Source organism: Mesocricetus auratus, unplaced genomic scaffold (assembly GCF_017639785.1).
Source record: "Mesocricetus auratus isolate SY011 unplaced genomic scaffold, BCM_Maur_2.0 Super-Scaffold_100011, whole genome shotgun sequence".
NCBI lineage: Eukaryota > Metazoa > Chordata > Mammalia > Rodentia > Cricetidae > Mesocricetus > Mesocricetus auratus.
Window position 1 is genome coordinate 85,079,756 of NW_024429195.1, and position 16,743 is coordinate 85,096,498.

At 47.2% G+C, this 16,743-nt stretch overlaps 1 long non-coding RNA gene across 1 annotated transcript in view; it reads left to right on the top strand.

Moving 5' to 3' along the window:
• Positions 1–414: 414 nt before the first annotated feature.
• The window catches only part of CUNH12orf75, a 40,669-nt gene continuing 24,340 nt past the window's right edge, over positions 415–16,743 (top strand). The window contains exons 1-2 of the long non-coding RNA XR_005880562.1: positions 415–544; positions 13,343–13,367. This is a non-coding gene — a long non-coding RNA (chromosome unknown C12orf75 homolog). The remainder of the gene's footprint in view (positions 545–13,342; positions 13,368–16,743) is intronic.

Below are 16,743 nucleotides of genomic sequence, written 5' to 3' on the forward strand. Positions count from 1 at the left end.
CTGCACAGTCTTCCAAAGCAAGAGAGGCTGAACATCTTTAGTCTGTCAACCTTAGCCTTACTAGACAGACATCCACAATGCTCAGAGCAGATGTTCCCTGTCATTTCCTCTCCTCTTCACATCCTGGGGACAGAGAGGGGGCGAGAGTAAAGAAAGGGGAAGGCGAAGAGGAAGGAGGACGGGCTGGTGAGCACCTGAAGGTTGGTAATCTTGCTGCGGACCACGCCCTCGGCCTTGGCCTGGTACACCAAACCTTACTTTAAACTCCCGCCCCCTCTGAATCACCACCAATGCCCGGCCGACGAGCGCTCAGGAGGCTGCGGATTGGTGGACATCTCGGCTGCTGCGGTGACGTGTGGGTCCGTGGGGGGGTCCCCGCTCAGGGCGGGGCTAGGGCTGTCCCTGGTCCCTGGCGCCGCCTCCGTCCGGGTCTCCGCCTCCGGGACCTGCGGCGGTGGTGAGGTCCAGAGCACGGCTTCCCCGCGGGCGGGCGGCGTGATGGGTTGCGGGAACTCCACTGCCACCAGCGGGGGCGCGGGCCGAGGTAAGCGGGGCTGCGGGCCGTGGGTCCCGCGGGGGAGGCGGCTGCAGCGGGGGGCGCGTAGTTCCCTCGCCCACCCCGATTTTCGAGATTAGAGCCCTTCGCTTGCTTCTGGAAAGACAGACGAGAGAGAGAGAGAGAGAGAGAGAGAGAGAGAGAGAGAGAGAGAGAGAGACAGAGACAGAGAGAGAGAGAGAGAGAGAGAGAGAGAGAGAGAGACAGAGACAGAGAGAGAGACAGAGAGAGAGACAGAGAGAGAGACAGAGAGAGAGAGAGAGACAGAGAGAGAGAGAGAGAGAGAGAGAGAGGGAGGGAGGGAGGGAGGGAGGGAGGGAGGGAGGGAGGGAGGGAGAGACGGAGAGACAGAGAGACAGAGAGACAGAGAGACAGAGACAGAGAGAGAGACAGAGAGAGAGACAGAGAGAGAGACAGAGAGACAGAGAGAGAGACAGAAAGACAGAGAGACAGAGAGAGAGAGACAGAGAGAGAGACAGAGACAGAGAGAGAGACAGAGAGACAGAGAGAGAGACAGAAAGACAGAGAGACAGAGAGAGAGACAGAGACAGAGAGAGAGACAGAGACAGAGAGAGAGAGAGACAGAGAGAGAGAGAGACAGAGAGAGAGAGAGAGAGAGAGAGAGAGAGAGAGGGAGGGAGGGAGGGAGGGAGGGAGGGAGGGAGGGAGAGACGGAGAGACAGAGAGACAGAGAGACAGAGAGACAGAGACAGAGAGAGAGACAGAGAGAGAGACAGAGAGAGAGACAGAGAGACAGAGAGAGAGACAGAAAGACAGAGAGACAGAGAGAGAGAGACAGAGAGAGAGACAGAGACAGAGAGAGAGACAGAGAGACAGAGAGAGAGACAGAAAGACAGAGAGACAGAGAGAGAGAGACAGAGAGAGAGACAGAGACAGAGAGAGAGACAGAGAGAGAGACAGAGACAGAGAGAGAGAGAGACAGAGAGAGAGAGAGACAGAGAGACAGAGAGAGAGGGAGGGAGGGAGAGCCGGTGCCCCGTGCGGGGGCGATCAAGCCCGAATTCACCGGGGAGGGCTGTCGCCTGGGTCCTGCAGCCGGACTCTGCACCTTTTTGGGGACCGAGAGTTTCCCGGACACGTCTCGGGTCCCTCACCTCCCCTTCCACTGGCGCCCCCCCAGGCTTCGCCCCCGACCCCTTGGCTCCCAGACCCTGCACCTGGAAAAGTACTGTTGAGCAAGTCAGGACTTTTCTGGGGATGGGGGTGGGGCTGAGTGCCAGCGGGTGAGAGCAGCAGCCCGCTGGGCTCCTGAAACCATCTGCAAGGTTCTCTTTCTTAAGACCCACCGGGCTGCGCGCTTAGGCTCTCACTGAGAAGCTGCGGTAGCTAGATGCTCAGATTCCCGTAATAGAGCTTCGGTACTGTCCTCTTTATTGATGTATTTTCATTTAAAAAAATGTATCTAAACGTGTCTGTACACTGTTTTATTTCGTTGATTGGCATGGAAGGGCTTCTGGGTTTCCCTGGCTAAGTCAGGCTTTGTATCAAGTGACTTACTGTAAGATTCGGGTCTTCTGATTAAACTAGCCCATGTTGGATTTATTTGAGGTTGCTCTCAGCTGACGTATTTTAGCGTCTTTCTGGACAAGGTTCCCCAGCTTCTCTAGCTGAGTTCAGTCGTGCCACAGCCCACCCTAACCAGCGAGTGCAAACAGTACTTTAATCCTGCAGTGTTTACCAAGCTGCCGCGGATGCGCATCCTGCTGCTAATTAATGACTTTGAATCCTTGGGGCTGTCAATTCCCTTAGCCAAGACCTTGAGGCTTAGCAGTTTATTATTGAAGTACTCAGGTTTGAACCCAGGGCCTGATATTGCACATGCTGGCCAGGACTGTATTCCCCATATTGCTTTTTATTTTGAGATGGGGTCTCACTAAGTTGTTGTGGCTCGCCCTGAACTGGCTCTGCTGCCCAGGCTGGCCTTTAACCTGCAGTTCTCCAGACAGCCTCGCTATGAGCTGGTAGAGAAACCTACAACGGCAAGTGTGGCTAAACTTTTAACGTTTGTACAACGGGAGCTATCCTGAAAATCTGTCCAGATTATTGGCCAAATTTGGTCAATTTTTTTTTTTTTTTTGCTGTCAGTGTCATACTTGTGGACTATACTGTTTCAAGTCATGGTTGGGGACAGGGAAGCTAGGCCCAGGCAAAGTTTTTCTGTCCCATGTGACCTTCCCTGTCTTGAATTAAGGCCTCTTTTTGCTATGCAGACAGCCACTGGGAAGCAAACCTTTTGGGGTTCATATAGCAGTGACTCAGCTTAGTTAGTGTCTTATGCAAATGAAGACAAGGTCAGGGTTCAGACTGACAGTGCTTGTTCCTTGCAAGGTGGAATTCAGGAGAGTGTCAAGGCCTCAACAGTTTGTGTCCAGGTCCCAGGTTCTGTGGTTCTGTGTAAACGTATCGCACATGCGCTAGGTTGAAAACAGAAGGGTTAGAATGTAGGATGTTAACAACAACAACAACAAAAAGACTGGAAAAAGGATCCATAACAGATTTCCATAAAAGTGGAGCAAGTTTAGTGCATTTACATTTTTAAAGAATTTAGTTTTATTTTTATCCATGTGTCTGTGTATATGTATGCTATGTGTGTAGGTGCCTGAGAATGCCACAAGAGGGCACCATATTCCCTGAACCTTAGTTACAAGCTGTTGTGATTCTCTGTGTTGGTGCTGGGAACCAAACTTGCATCCTTTGAAAGAGCAGCAAATGCTTCTAACTGCTCCGTGCTTTTACATTTTTGTTAACAGACACCTTATCAAATTTTGGGGGTAGAGGGAGAAGTACCATTGTTAAGTAAAGATTGGGTAGTTCTGAAAGTTCTGAAATGTTAATGTATAAATCGTATTTCGCTGGTAGGTTGGCCAAGCAGTCTAGAAATCATAATTAGGGCTGGAGATGTAGCTCAGTTGATAGAGTGCCTGCTAGCACACACTAAGCCTTGGGGTCCATCACCAGCGCCCAACAAACCGGGTGTGGGTGTGGGTGTGGTGTGTGAATCAGGCAGGAAGATCAGAAAATCAGGGCCATCCTCAGTTGTTCCTTACTTCATAGTGAGTTCAAGCTATCTTAAAACAAACAAGCAAACAAACAAACAAGCTTCCCTGCCCCCAACCATGACTCGTGTTTCTTCTGTCAGTGCTGTAATCTGTCCCTGCAATCCTACACTCAGGAGACAGAGGCAGGAGGTTCACTCCAAGTTCATGGCCTACCTGGTTTGTATGGGGAGTTCCAGGCTAGCCATAACTGTATCTTAAGAAAAAAGTCTGTTTTGGGGGGTCAGGGGATGATTCTCCTTACAAATATTCGATTGGCTTTTTTTTCTTTTTCTGGAGTAGATCTCTCATTGGGTAAAGGGAAATATAGTTACATTGAAAGAAAATCCCTCAAAGTACACATCCTCAGTGATCGCTTTTGTTTGTGAAGGATGAGCATGCAAGAGCACGGTGTTCCCTGGCTTGCCTTTTGACGAAAATTGGGTTTAGAGAGAGCAGGGTAGGGTGTACATGCTGTACACCAGGAGGAGAAGGCCCTGGGAGTGGGTGTGTCTGCATCATCTCTGACTAGGCTCAGCCCCGGGCTTTGAGAAGTTGTTCCCAAACAGCCCCCAGCCTGTGTGTTCAGCTGGCTGGCTTCAGGATTTGGCCATTGTTGTTTTCTGTCAGCTGGTGGTAGGAATTTCAGCTTCTGAAAGGGAAAGCATCGAGATGGGAGCTACAAGAGCAAGAAAGGAATGCCCTAACATGAAGATAAACGACCAGGCCGCAAACCTGATGCTGTCCCGGACCTCTAGGTATGAACAGAGCACAGCTTCTAAAACGTCTCAGGAATTCTGCTTTCAGTATTTCATACTTTTCAGTAGCCACACTGAAAAAAGTTAAATAATTAAAAAGGCAAAGAGAGGAGAAGGAGCGCTGGCGACCTTGCCCTGGGAGTTGAGGCAGGTGCACAGCTGACTTTGGTGCTGCTCCCGGCAGGGTTTCTGGCTCTGTTGCTGTGGTCACTTTGTTTTCTGAGCTCTGGTTCCTTTGTCTATGTCGTGGGGGATGTTTTATCTTGTGGGGGATAGCTGTATGTACCCTGTTTCCTAGGGCCAGTGTGAAACTCCAAATCAGATAACGAAGAGGAACACTGTGTAAAATGACATTACCATACGGCAGTAAAAAGTTATTAGTATGTTGAAAAGAAGATGGCTTCTATAATAGTTTTCTACAAGAAAATGACAAATCTTCTTTGTCTCAACAGGGCTTGAAATCACCATTATAAATGCTTCTTTTAATTTTTCTCTTTTTGAGACAGTTCTCACCATGTATCTCTGGCTTACTTGGAACTTGCTATGTAGAGTGGGCTAGCCTTGAACAAACACATAAACAAATAAACCATTTTATTCCCCTACATATTCAGGCAAATCCAGATAATTATTTCTCTTTTTTCCCACCTATTAGGACCATTGCCGTTCTTGGCTATGGCCTAGTGGACTTGGCTAATATGGCAGATTGGTATGCAGCAGTGGGCTTGCGCCCATGTGACTGTGTGTGCCACATCAGTGGAGAGGCTGGGGTCTGTGGTCTCGTGGCCATGGACAAGGAAACACTGCAGCTCCCTGTGCCCTTGACCTCGAACTTACCAGTGGTCCCCGGAACCTGAGTTTGATCCTCAGAACCCATGTAAAGAAAGCTAAAGAGTGCTGGTGTATATAGTCCCCGTACTGGGGGAACCTCCTGAGGTTGACCTCTGACCCCCACATGCACATGCATGCACTCAGGAGGGCATTCACTCACATATACAAGTCATGTAGCTGTACACTATTAAGTGAGTCTTTGGAATGTAAACCAGAAAATTCCTTTTCATGTAAGTCAGGAAAGTCCCTTAAAAGTTCCAGTGGGAACCTGGGGAGACAGCCCAGTGGTTAGAGCATTTGCCATACGGGTGTGAGAACCAAACCCACATAAGTGCTGGGTGGGTGTGGCAGCCACCTGTCACTCCAGTCAGGGCTTCTCCCATCGCTTCCTGTCACTATCCACTTTATTGTTTAAGTCAAAGTTTCACACTGAACCTGGGGCTCACTATGTTGGCCTGGAAACCCCAATGAGCCTTCTGCCTCAGTATACAGCTCCCCACAGTGCTGGGCTTACAGCAGGCTGCCCCCACAGTGCTGGGGTTACAGCAGGCTGCCCTCACAGTGCTGGGGTTACAGCAGGCTACCCCACACAATGCTGGGTTACAGCAGGCTGCTCCCAAAATGCTGGGTTACAGCAGGCTGCTCCCAAAATGCTGGGGTTACAGCAGGCTGACTAGCCTCACTGAGTAAGGTGGAGAGCAGTTGAGGAAGATACTATCAACCGTGGGCTTCCACATGCATGTGCACCGATACACATACAAACAAGCAAACACATGTGCATATACATGCACACACACCCGAACATGAAAAAAAAAACCCAGCATTCCCAGATATCTGCAATGTCCCAGTTCAGTGCAGACTAATTGTATACCTAATGGGTAGTTATTTTAGCATATTTGGCGTATGATGTTTGAACCAGTTAGTGGTAATTTTTACCAGAGATCAGTAATGGGCAACCAACCATCTGGCCATAATTTTGTGGGTGGTTTATTGTCACAGTGCTTCTGATTTTTTTATAAGAGTAATCAAAAGGGGAGGAACTTAGCAACTACCTCGTTTTTATCAATGTACCTGGAGTTAATGTAATGCTTTCGGGTCCTATTATTTAGATTAGCTATCTCATTGTCCTCAATTAGCTAAGTAATTGTATTCCTTTAATGTAACCACAAAGGTCCATCCCTGATTGGTGAGCGAGGATGGTTTGATAGTGTGGAAGCCAGGCTGCTGTTGCTTAGCTTTAGCCCATGCCGGGTGGGAAATGATGGAAGACTTCGATGGTGTTGTCAAAGTGATCATTTATATCTTACCTTACTCTCTGCTCCTGCCTACTGCTAGCAAGGCCGTCGTACATCTGTCTGCTCCGTAAGCAGCTGCTCTGTTTTCCTTCTGAAGCACGTTTTCCTGCTGTTTTGTCATTTCTTGTATCGTTTGTTTCCCTATCCGTGGGACATCCTCCTTAGAGCCCCTTATATTTTATTTATAGTAGTGTGCTTGGCTTCTAGACCAATCTCTAAACTTAAATAGTTGTATTTTAACCAACCAACCGACCAGTCAGTCAATCAGTCAATCAGTTTGTGTGTGTGTGTACATGTATGGTGGTCAGACGTTGGGAATCTGCCTCTATTGATTTACGCCTTACTCCACTCCCCTCCTCCCTGAGACAGGGTTTCTCTGTGTAACAGCCCAGGCTGTCCTGGACCTCGCTCTGTAGACCAGGCTGGCCTCGAACTCACAGAGATCCACCTGCCTCTGCCTCCCTAGAACTGGGATTAAAGGTGTGTACCCGGCTTACACTTTGTTTTTTAAGATACTCCCTTCCTGAACCTGGGGCTCAGGTTTGAACTGGACTGCCTTCCCACAGATACTGGGATTATAGGTCACTATGTGCCTTAGCTGTTGTGTGGGTCTCCTTACCCTTGTGATCTGTCCAAACTCTTCAGCCTAAAACTTTCGATGGAATTTTTTTTTTAGCTTTCTAAAAGTATTTCTTTGAATGAATGCGTACATTTGGAAAACAAATAAGGTGGAAAATGAAGTTCTAGATTGTGCGTGCACACTGTGATGAAGTAATTGGGAACCATGAGCGGTTAGGAAAGCCCGCTTGCATGGGGTGGGGCCTGGTGTTTCTCGGGGTGTCGGGGGTCCAGACGTCAAATCCAGTGCTTCCTGCATGCTAGGCGGGAGGTTTACTGGTGAGTCCCACCTTTAGCTGGAGGGCATCTATAGTGTCCTGCCGTGTCCTGGAGACAGAAGAAGTGGTCTTGGGACATGTTTGGGCATCGAGAAGCTGGCTTAGATGGTCCACTTGCTTTTGGTGATGGGACAGAAGTAGAATGGCTTGGATGGTGGGGGGTGGAGAGGCTCTGAGGCCTCCTCAGTACTTAGAGTGTGGGTTTTAGAGCCTGAAGGAGCCCCAAGTTTGCTGTCCTTCTGCCGTGACCTTGGCCAACCTGTTTAAGCTGCCTATGCTATAGTTTCCTCGCCTCTATTACTGGGAAGTAATAACCAGATCTGTGCTAGCCCTGCCCCCTCCACTGACAGTGCCAACGAATGCACTTGTTAGTGTTCTACAGGGAGTCATTCCTAGTGAGTGAGCCACTGGAAGGGTGTGTTTCCAGAAGGGTCACCACTCAAAAGATGTAAATGGAGCCTTTGAAGTGCAGAGTGCCTGGGCCTGGGCCAGCGGGCGGAGGTCCTGAGGTCAGACCCAGAAGACTGGCTGTGGTGGAATGCAGATGTGGATGGAGGAGGGAGGCAGTGAGCAGGGAGATGAGCAGGGGAGTACAGCTGTTTGGGCAACAGAAAGAGGCAGTACAGCTGTTTGGGCAACAGAAAGAGGCACTGCCCACTGTGAGACCAAGGCAGGAGCATGAGAGATGTGCATGTTCCTGGATATAAACACATCAGGGATGGCAGGAATGAAGAAGAACATGGTTACCATGTCATCCGTTCTCTCTCCTCAGAGCTAACACTGTGGTCATGTCAGAGTTACTCAGTTCTGCCCCGAGGGACTTTCTACGGATGGCCATGGATGCAGTTATGCTACAGCACATAAATATAATCGATTTTACCTTATCTGGCTGCCTTTGGGTGTGTGTGTGTGTGTGTGTGTGTGTGTGTGTGTGTGTGTGTGTGTGTGTGTGTGTGTAGTATGCCTTGAGGCTTGAAGAAGTCACCACATATCCTGCTCTCTCATTCTATACCTTGTCCGAGTGGGTCTCTCAGGGAATGGCAAGCTTGTCCTCTGGGTTAGACTGGCTGTCTAGCAAGCTGCCAGGGTCCAGCTGTCTCCACTCCCCAGTGCTGGGGTCGCCATCTCGCATGGCCATGCCCTGCTTTTATGTGGTACTGGGGATTTGAATTCAGGTCCACATGGGTCTACTACAAGCTCTCTTACCCACTAAACTATCCCCCTAGCCCTGCCATTGTTTATTTTCCTTTTCTTTTTTTTTTAAACAATTTAAAATGTTTGAGAAGGACAGTCTAGAGACAAGGAGTTTTTCTGTGAGAGCATCTACACTCATTGACATAATTGTCTATTTCTAGGACACATTGACCTGAAATGTTCTCTTCATTATTGGAAGAAATACAGCTTATGCATCTGTGTTGTTTTTGTCGGCTTTCTAAAAAAAAAAAAAAAAGAACAAACCAAAAGTCATCATTTTAAACTAACGAGAGCTGTTGTTTTATTTCCTTTGGCCAAACTGAAAACATGATCTAGATTTAGAACCATTGCTGGTCAGAGGGACAAGAGTTAAAAAAAAGTGTTAATATTAAGAGAAGGTTTATTTTTCTGTAGATTACACAGTTCTCAGTTGGATCTTTCTTTTAGAAAATAGTTAAACATTCTGCATGTTTATCATTTCCCAAAAGTACCAAAGGTATTTAGGTTTCTGATTGTTTATACGCTAAGGTTTGTGAGGCTGTACTAGATTTTTTTCTAATGTGAAAATAAATGTATTCTCTTAGAACAGATAAGGGGTTGGGTGTGGCTTGTGATAGACATCTTGGGCTGGGTGTGGCTCAGTGGTAAACCTCTTGGGCTGTTGTGTGGCTCAATGGTAGACCTCTTGGGCTGGCGTGTGGCTGAGTGGCAGTGCTCCTGCCTGGCATGCATGTGGTATGGTTTTGCTGCCCAGTGATTCATAGTGGTGTGGAGGGAAGACAAGGATTCTCTTGGCTAGTGTGAGAAACCTCTCACATTAACAAGTGTGTGAATTTGAACAATAGTAAGAACATTCTGGGTAGCCTGACTCATTCTTCTTCACACTCACTGTATGGAGGAAACTTAGAGGGGCATCTGCCGGTTGGAACGAAGATGTTGTGTGTGTTTCTTCCAGCCTCCAGGCTAATGCGATGTCTTGCATCTAGCTGGCCTGGTGATTCTTTAGGAATAATATTTTGTTTGTGTCCCTGGAATGTGAGACATGTCACAGTGAATGTAGTCCCTCTAAATATTAATTTTCCCATGAGTTTCTTTCTAAAAGTGAATTAATTAATTAACTGATTAATTTGGTGATACTGGCATTAATCCCACCAGTTAAGAATAAGACTGCCACCTCAGTTCAAAGCCAAATTTGAAGCAAGTTTTAATTAAATACTGGCCAGGTTGATGGGCTCTGGCCAGGTCTATACCTGGGCTCCCAGGAAATGGCCCTGAGTCATGGTTTGCAGGGTCTTAAAGAATTTACCGTCAGGTCCAGTCAGGGGCAAGAATACATCCTGCCTATGTATCTTCTGCCTATATCCAATCAGGGACAAGAGTACATCCTGACGTATTTCCTGCCTGTGAACCCATATGTGATGGGTCTAACAAACTTGTTTAGGGGAGAGAAACATGTAGCCTGTTATCTCCCACAAACAATAGCCTCCAGCATTTCAGGAACTATCTGTCCTTGGGCAAGGGACTTACATCAGAGGCATTTTTGTTTCGTGGATCTCTTAGGTATAGTAATTAAAACTTAAAATATAACCTTGGCCCTCCTATTTCCTTCCTTGACTCTGTGGTGGGTACCTGTTTACATTGGGATGTAATAACCATTTGCTGAATGGTACCCGATGAGAGGCACCTTAAGTCTATGCTTAGAAGACAACCACAGAGAATTTAAGATCTTGAGCTTGTGACTAGACAGTAAGTAGTCACCTCTCTACCAGGTATCAGAACTCCACTGACCGATGTTAAAACTATGGACTGTTGAAATCTTAGTGTAACAATAGCATGGAAAGGGGAAAGAAATGTGAAACGTTTCCCATGGCCACACCCCTTTATCACCTTCTTCCACCTTTACAACTGGCATTTATACATCTCAAACCACCTCTGGGACTCTCAGAAGCTAAGCACCCTCAGACCTTTATATGTCTTAAATATCGTCTTAGGCCTTCACAACTTGCATAGACTCTAACCCTTTTCTTTCCATCTGATCATTTACTAGAGACACAGGTAAGTTATTCCTGAGACCTGAAGAGACCGCAGCCTTGGACCGTCCCTAAGTGTAAGCCCCAGAGTTCTGGAGTGAGAGCCCAGCTTTGGAATTTGGGTGGGTGGTCTGAATCTCACTGGGGACCTCCAGAAAATGTTAATCCCACTGGCAGAGAATAAGACCACTGCTACAGGTTAAAGTCAAATTTAAAGCAAGCTTTAATTACCGGTCAGGTGTGTGTGTGAACGTATGTGTGTAAGTTTACTACGCGATTACCTGGTGCCATGAGGTCAGAAGGTATCATATTTCCTGGAACTGAAGTTAGGGGTGTTGGTGAACCTTCATGAGGACGTAGGTTCCTGTGTCCTCTACAAGAGGAACAAGTCATCTTAATCGCTGAGCTATCTCTTCAGTACCTCCGCCATCCCTTGTTTCTTCCAAGGCTGATGGTATCAACTCACAAATGCTGTGTTTAAACAGACAGGAGGCGGTCTGGCCGAAAATGGAGCTGTTCCAAAAGAGATTCCTGATGTATAATGGATCTCTGGGGATGGTGAGGGTTACCGGGGGCCATGGAGAAGCTGATGCTCCACTCCAGATATTTGTCGAGTGAATTATAAATCAAATGACTTGCAGACACAGTTTAAAGCAGCTGGGGATTTTTTTTATCTGAATGATTTTTGTCTAAGCATTTTTTTAAACATAAATTAGATTAGAAATCTCGATCTGGTTTATTGCAATTAAGCAAAGCATGACTAAAATGTTACAGTGTAGCTAGCCACTTGTATTTTTCATCATTTTATGATCTGACACTTGTCCAGGATAAAGTGAGTGTAAATGTCACATTTCATGCAGCGATGTACTCTGATAATTTTGTCGCAGGTTTCCAAACACTATACAATTATCTTTAAAAAAAACAAAAACAAAAACCTCAGAGAAGAAGCCTGTGTGGAGTCACAGTCTCCCTGCTAGGCTTCTCGTATGCACTTCCTTCCCCTTTTGAAAATGAGGTGCGCTTTACAGCCCTGCCTGAACTTGGTGTAGTTTGGCTGACCCTTCCCCACACCCAGCCACAGTCACCAAGCACAAGCTGCCTCTTCTGTAAGGCTCCTCGTCATAGAGAGCAAAAGGGACACGGACCTCCTTTGGGAAGGTGACACCACTCATTGTTCAGGGCCGAGAGCCCAGCGGGGGGGGGCTCTAATGGCACCACCCAGGGCCTGGCGCAATCAAGGAGAAGCGGGTGGCTGTTCCCGGTGGCTGATTGAAGCCGGTACTGATTACACAACATGCTGCCGTTAAAAAAAACCAAAAAACCCAAAAGCTTGGTCCATACATGTGTTGCCTTTGCCCTCCCTCTAAGCTGCTGTCCGTCCAGGGAGTCCCCAGTCACTCGACAGTGGAGCATAATGATTTAGTGACTGTTAGACATTGGGGACGGGACATGGACACCACCTGGGTCAGAACGTTGCCTTCCAGGTTTATGCTGAGCCTGCCCTGCTCTGTCCCTGAGGTCGATGAAGTGGGCAACTTCCCATGCTCCGCCCATCCGTGACTGTCCCGGCTGTCTTCAGAACTCAGGATGTGTTTTCTTTATAAGAAGACTCTGAGAGTCACAGTGTCTCACACCTCCAGCTGTCCCCTTCCCACAAATAAAACTAAGAAGGTTATTATTTTTTCTAGTCTTCCTTCTACATTGTCTGCTTTTTGAACTTGAAATTGCTCATGTCTGAGGCACTGATTGTTCATTATTTATTTATACAATCAAAATATCCCTGTCTCGTCCTTTTTATTGTCTTATTTTTTTTTTATTTTAGGGTGGTGGTTTAAAGGCACTTACATTCCATAGTGTCTGTGCCTGCTTGTCCGTCTGTCCCCTTTTCCTCCCCCTTGCATGTATACACACATGCGTCTCTTCCATGTTTATTAACCTTCCTTTCTTTGCAGAGCTGTGACTGGTGCCTCTCAGCTCATTTTCTTCTCCTTTGAGAAGGGCGGTCTTTTTGCCTTGTTTGGTTCAAGAGGGAAAGCGAGGTTTCTAGTGTAGGATGGTGGGCTGTCTTAGCTCGCCAGGGCAGGAACCAAGCTCTTCAGATGGAGGTGGGGGCAGGGCTGGGAAGAGTCTTGGGCTGTGTTTGGTCTGTGGGTGGAGGCAGAAGGACCTAGACTTGTGAAAGCAGCGTCAAAGCCCTGCCCCCCGCCCCCGCACCACCACTGCCCAGTTACCAAAAACACTTTTTAAATAATGTTTTAAAAATAATTAATAGCCGGGTGGTGGTGGCGCACGCCTTTAATCCCAGCACTCGGGAGGCAGAGGCAGTCAGATCTCTGAGTTCGAGAGCAGCCTGGTCTACAAGAGCGAGTTGCAGGACAGCTTCCAAAGTCACAGAGAAAACCTGTCTCAACCCTCCCCCACATGAGAAATGGTTTTGGTGGCACACACCAATCTCAGTACTTGGGGAGCAGAGGCAGGGTGATCTGGATGAACTCTGAATTGGAAACCAACCTTGTTTATATGGACAGTTCCAGGCCACCCAGAGCTGCACAGTGAGAAACCTTGTCTCTCTCTCTCTCTCTCTCTCTCTCTCTGTCTCTCTCTCTCTCTCTCTCACACACACACACACACACACACACACACACACATGCTTCAGTTTATTTAGGTATTGGGCTTAATTTGTAGAAATTCTATCACATTAATACAAATCTTTTTCTTCTCCCTCCTAGGTGCAACAGGAGCAGTTAAAGATGCGTAAGTTTTGCTATTATAACCCTGTCCCTTAAAAAGGCTATTTTCATAATTCTGACGTTTAGGAGTACGACTGAAAAGACACAGGACATTTTCTGTGCTGTGCACTTGTAGAAATCATTTGACTGACAGCTAAGTGTGATTTGAAGGATGTTGCTATGTGTGACTTTTTGTGTTAGCCCTTCAGTTACCCTGGCATTCTAGTTTAGCGTGTTTATAAGAAAGAGTATGTTTGTCCTTCCATCCCAGCCTGTGCAGACTTGAGTTAGCAGTGTGTCGCCCTGGGACTCTGCTATGTCTGAGTTATCTAGGGAGAAAAGCTGAGCAAAGTTTATTCATTTGGATACTCACTTGTTTTGATGGAAATAGCTAGATATTCCTAAATATCAGGGGGATTGCACAACCATTTTTCTGCAGCTAGAGGGGTCCCCCTGAAGTTCATGTGCTGCAGAGTCAATCCTCAGTTCCCTCAGTGAAGACTTTGAAGCTTTTGGGAGGTAATTAGGGCTCATGGGGTCATGAGGGTTGGAGTCCCCTTCTTGTCGATAGTGAGTTTCTAAGAAGGGGAAGAAGGACCAGCCAAGTGTGTTTTCTTTGTCTCATCATGTCCCTAGCAGAAGCCAGGCGTATGCCACGTGCTCTCGGACTTCACAGACTCCAGGACCACAGCCCAAACACACTTCTATTGTTCAAAGGTTACCTGATGTCAGATGTTTTGCTATACCCATGGAAACATGTGTAACTGTGCTGAACTGATCTTTAGGCTGTAGGACTCAATAAGTAACCAGGCATCTCCGCATGAGGTTCCCAGTGCTCAGGAGTGTGGTGAGCGTCTCCATTGCACTCCTCTGCATTGTCTCCATTGCACTCCTCTGCATTGTCTCCATTGCACTCCTCTGCATTGTATCTATTGCACTCCTCTGCATTGTATCTATTGCACTCCTCTGCATTGTATCTATTGCACTCCTCTGCATTGTATCTATTGCACTCCTCTGCATTGTCTCCATTGCACTCCTCTGCATTGTATCTGTGATGGAGATCTAACAAGGCCAGCACAGGAGCTCACTGTCTCAGGGTTTCCAGTTACAGTGCTGTACCACTTTCATTCTGTGTTGTGACAGAATATCCTGACAAACAACTCAAGGGAGAAAGGGTGGCTTTGACTCAGTTCCAGAGGGACACAGTCTGCCTCGGCAGGGAAGGCAGGCCACAGGGACAGGACACTGGCTGGTCACCTTGCATCAGGAAGCAGAGAGAATAGGAAGTGGGACCCACCCCAGGGCAGCTGCTTTCTCCAGTGAGGCTACACCTCCTGAAAATTTCACAACTTTCCCAGTGTCACCAGTTAGGGCCCAAGTGTGCAGACATGTGAACCTGTGGGGGACACCTCACGTTCAAACCAAAACCGTGGAGGTTGGGATTAATCTTCCTGTCCCAAATTAGTTAGATGAGGGAGCCATGCAATGTCAAGAGACGACACAGAGGTTTGGTGTTTGTTTGGTGAGGCTGTCTGGGGAGAACAGACACACAGTGGCCCACTTAGGCTGGGGGAGGGGCACGCCTTCGGCTTGTGTTATGGTTGGGCATGGTTCGGGTGAAAGATCCTACACAGACACTGGGTTTGACCTCCCTGATGGCCCCGGGAGGAAGTCTCTAGACTTTTGCACAGCTTGTGCGGTATCAGGCTGGAGGGGGAGGGGTGAGACTTGAAAACTGTCAGTAATCTAATATTAAAAATAGGGTCAGACTTTTTTTTTTTAAATTACAAAGAAGAATTCAGAGAAGACTAGAGTGGGGTTTTAAAGATTTCTGGGAATTAAATAGCCATTTCATGTGAGACTTTTGGGTCACAAAAAAAGCAGTAATCACTTGCTTTAAATTCCCGGCATAGTGAATTTCCAATGGTTTCTGAAATGACTCTAAATACATTTCTGCCTGTGTATACTGGGTATTAAATGAAGTGGCCATTTAAGGGGCATTTATGATTGTAAAATAAATATGATAAACTGAAAACTGTTGAGGATGGTGGATGTCCTGCAGTGTTAGATATCAACCACAATGTAATTATTTTTCAAAAGTTTGTATTATTTGCGTGCATGTGTGTGTGCACATGTATATCATAATGCACAAGCAGCAGTCAGAGGACTGTGTTCTCTCACTGCATGTCAGCCCTGGGGATTGAACTCAGGTTGCCGGGTTTGTCTGCAAGCACTTTCCTTGCTGAGCCACCTTGTTGACCCAAGATTTGATTCTTTAGATAAAATAAATATGCACACTCATTTCATTAGTGAGCCAATAAAATTTCTTTAAAATTTATTATCAGTAAATTTTGCATGCCTATTTTATGTTCCAATATAGTTGGGTCATGTGACAATTTCTTAGGCATAAAGGGGCATCAAATAGAAAAATGTTCTAGAAGTCTGGCTTTAGGGGAGGCCTCTAGTTCTATCTTTTGCTTTTCCTGCTCAGCTGTCTGTTTTCTGTGTACAAGAAAGAATCCAGCATATAACAAAAAGTACTGTAAATGGAGCTCTTAAATTGGTCTAAATAATAAAATCCCGGAGTCAGATATGGAGGAAAATGCTGTGAGATCAGAGAGAAGAAGGAGCAAGCCAAAGCCACCATTACCTCATTAGCTTCCCAGTGGGAAAGAGAGTTAGTTCCTGTTTCTTCCCGCTTATATCCTCCCCTCCCCAGCCATCTCACTTCCTGTCTGTCTGTACAGACCTCCTGACCTCTATGGTTAGCTCGTGGCAAACTCCATCCTCTGATCTTCAGACAGCCTTTATTTTTTCAAGCAAGACATCCCCACAAGGTACTTCAGCAGACCACTGTCTACTGGTGAGCAGAATACAGTGATAAGGGCTCTTGGTGAAAGCAGATAGAATGTATGCTGGGGTGGGGCTTTCCGGGTGAGCAAGTGTTCATGCAGAGAAGAGGAAGAAAGGAGAGCCTGTGCAGAGGGGAGAGCATGGAAAATGGATGCAGGGTCAGAGTCTAGCCGTTCTGTTCTGGAGCCTCTGGTCTGAAGGGGCTTCCCTAACAGGCCAGTAATTAGGCTTCATTTATTATGAATGTTTTAGGAGCCACTGGAAGTGTTCAGCTGGAGGAATTAAAGGATTACGTCTGTGGTCCAGGGTGCTAACTCCTGCTACAGAGGGAAGCCAGCAAGTGGGCTGTGGGAAGGAGAGGCATTGAGTGATTGACGCTGTGCATTAGAGACAGCCGGGTGTTGGAGGACTGAATGAAGAAGGGGCTACTGCCACAGTGGCTGGCCTGAGCCGGGGATGCCATGGCGGCTGCTCTAGGAGGTCAGAAGGACTGGAAAAAGAAGGGGACCAGCTGGCTGTGGCCATCACCATACCCATCCCCCTGGGAC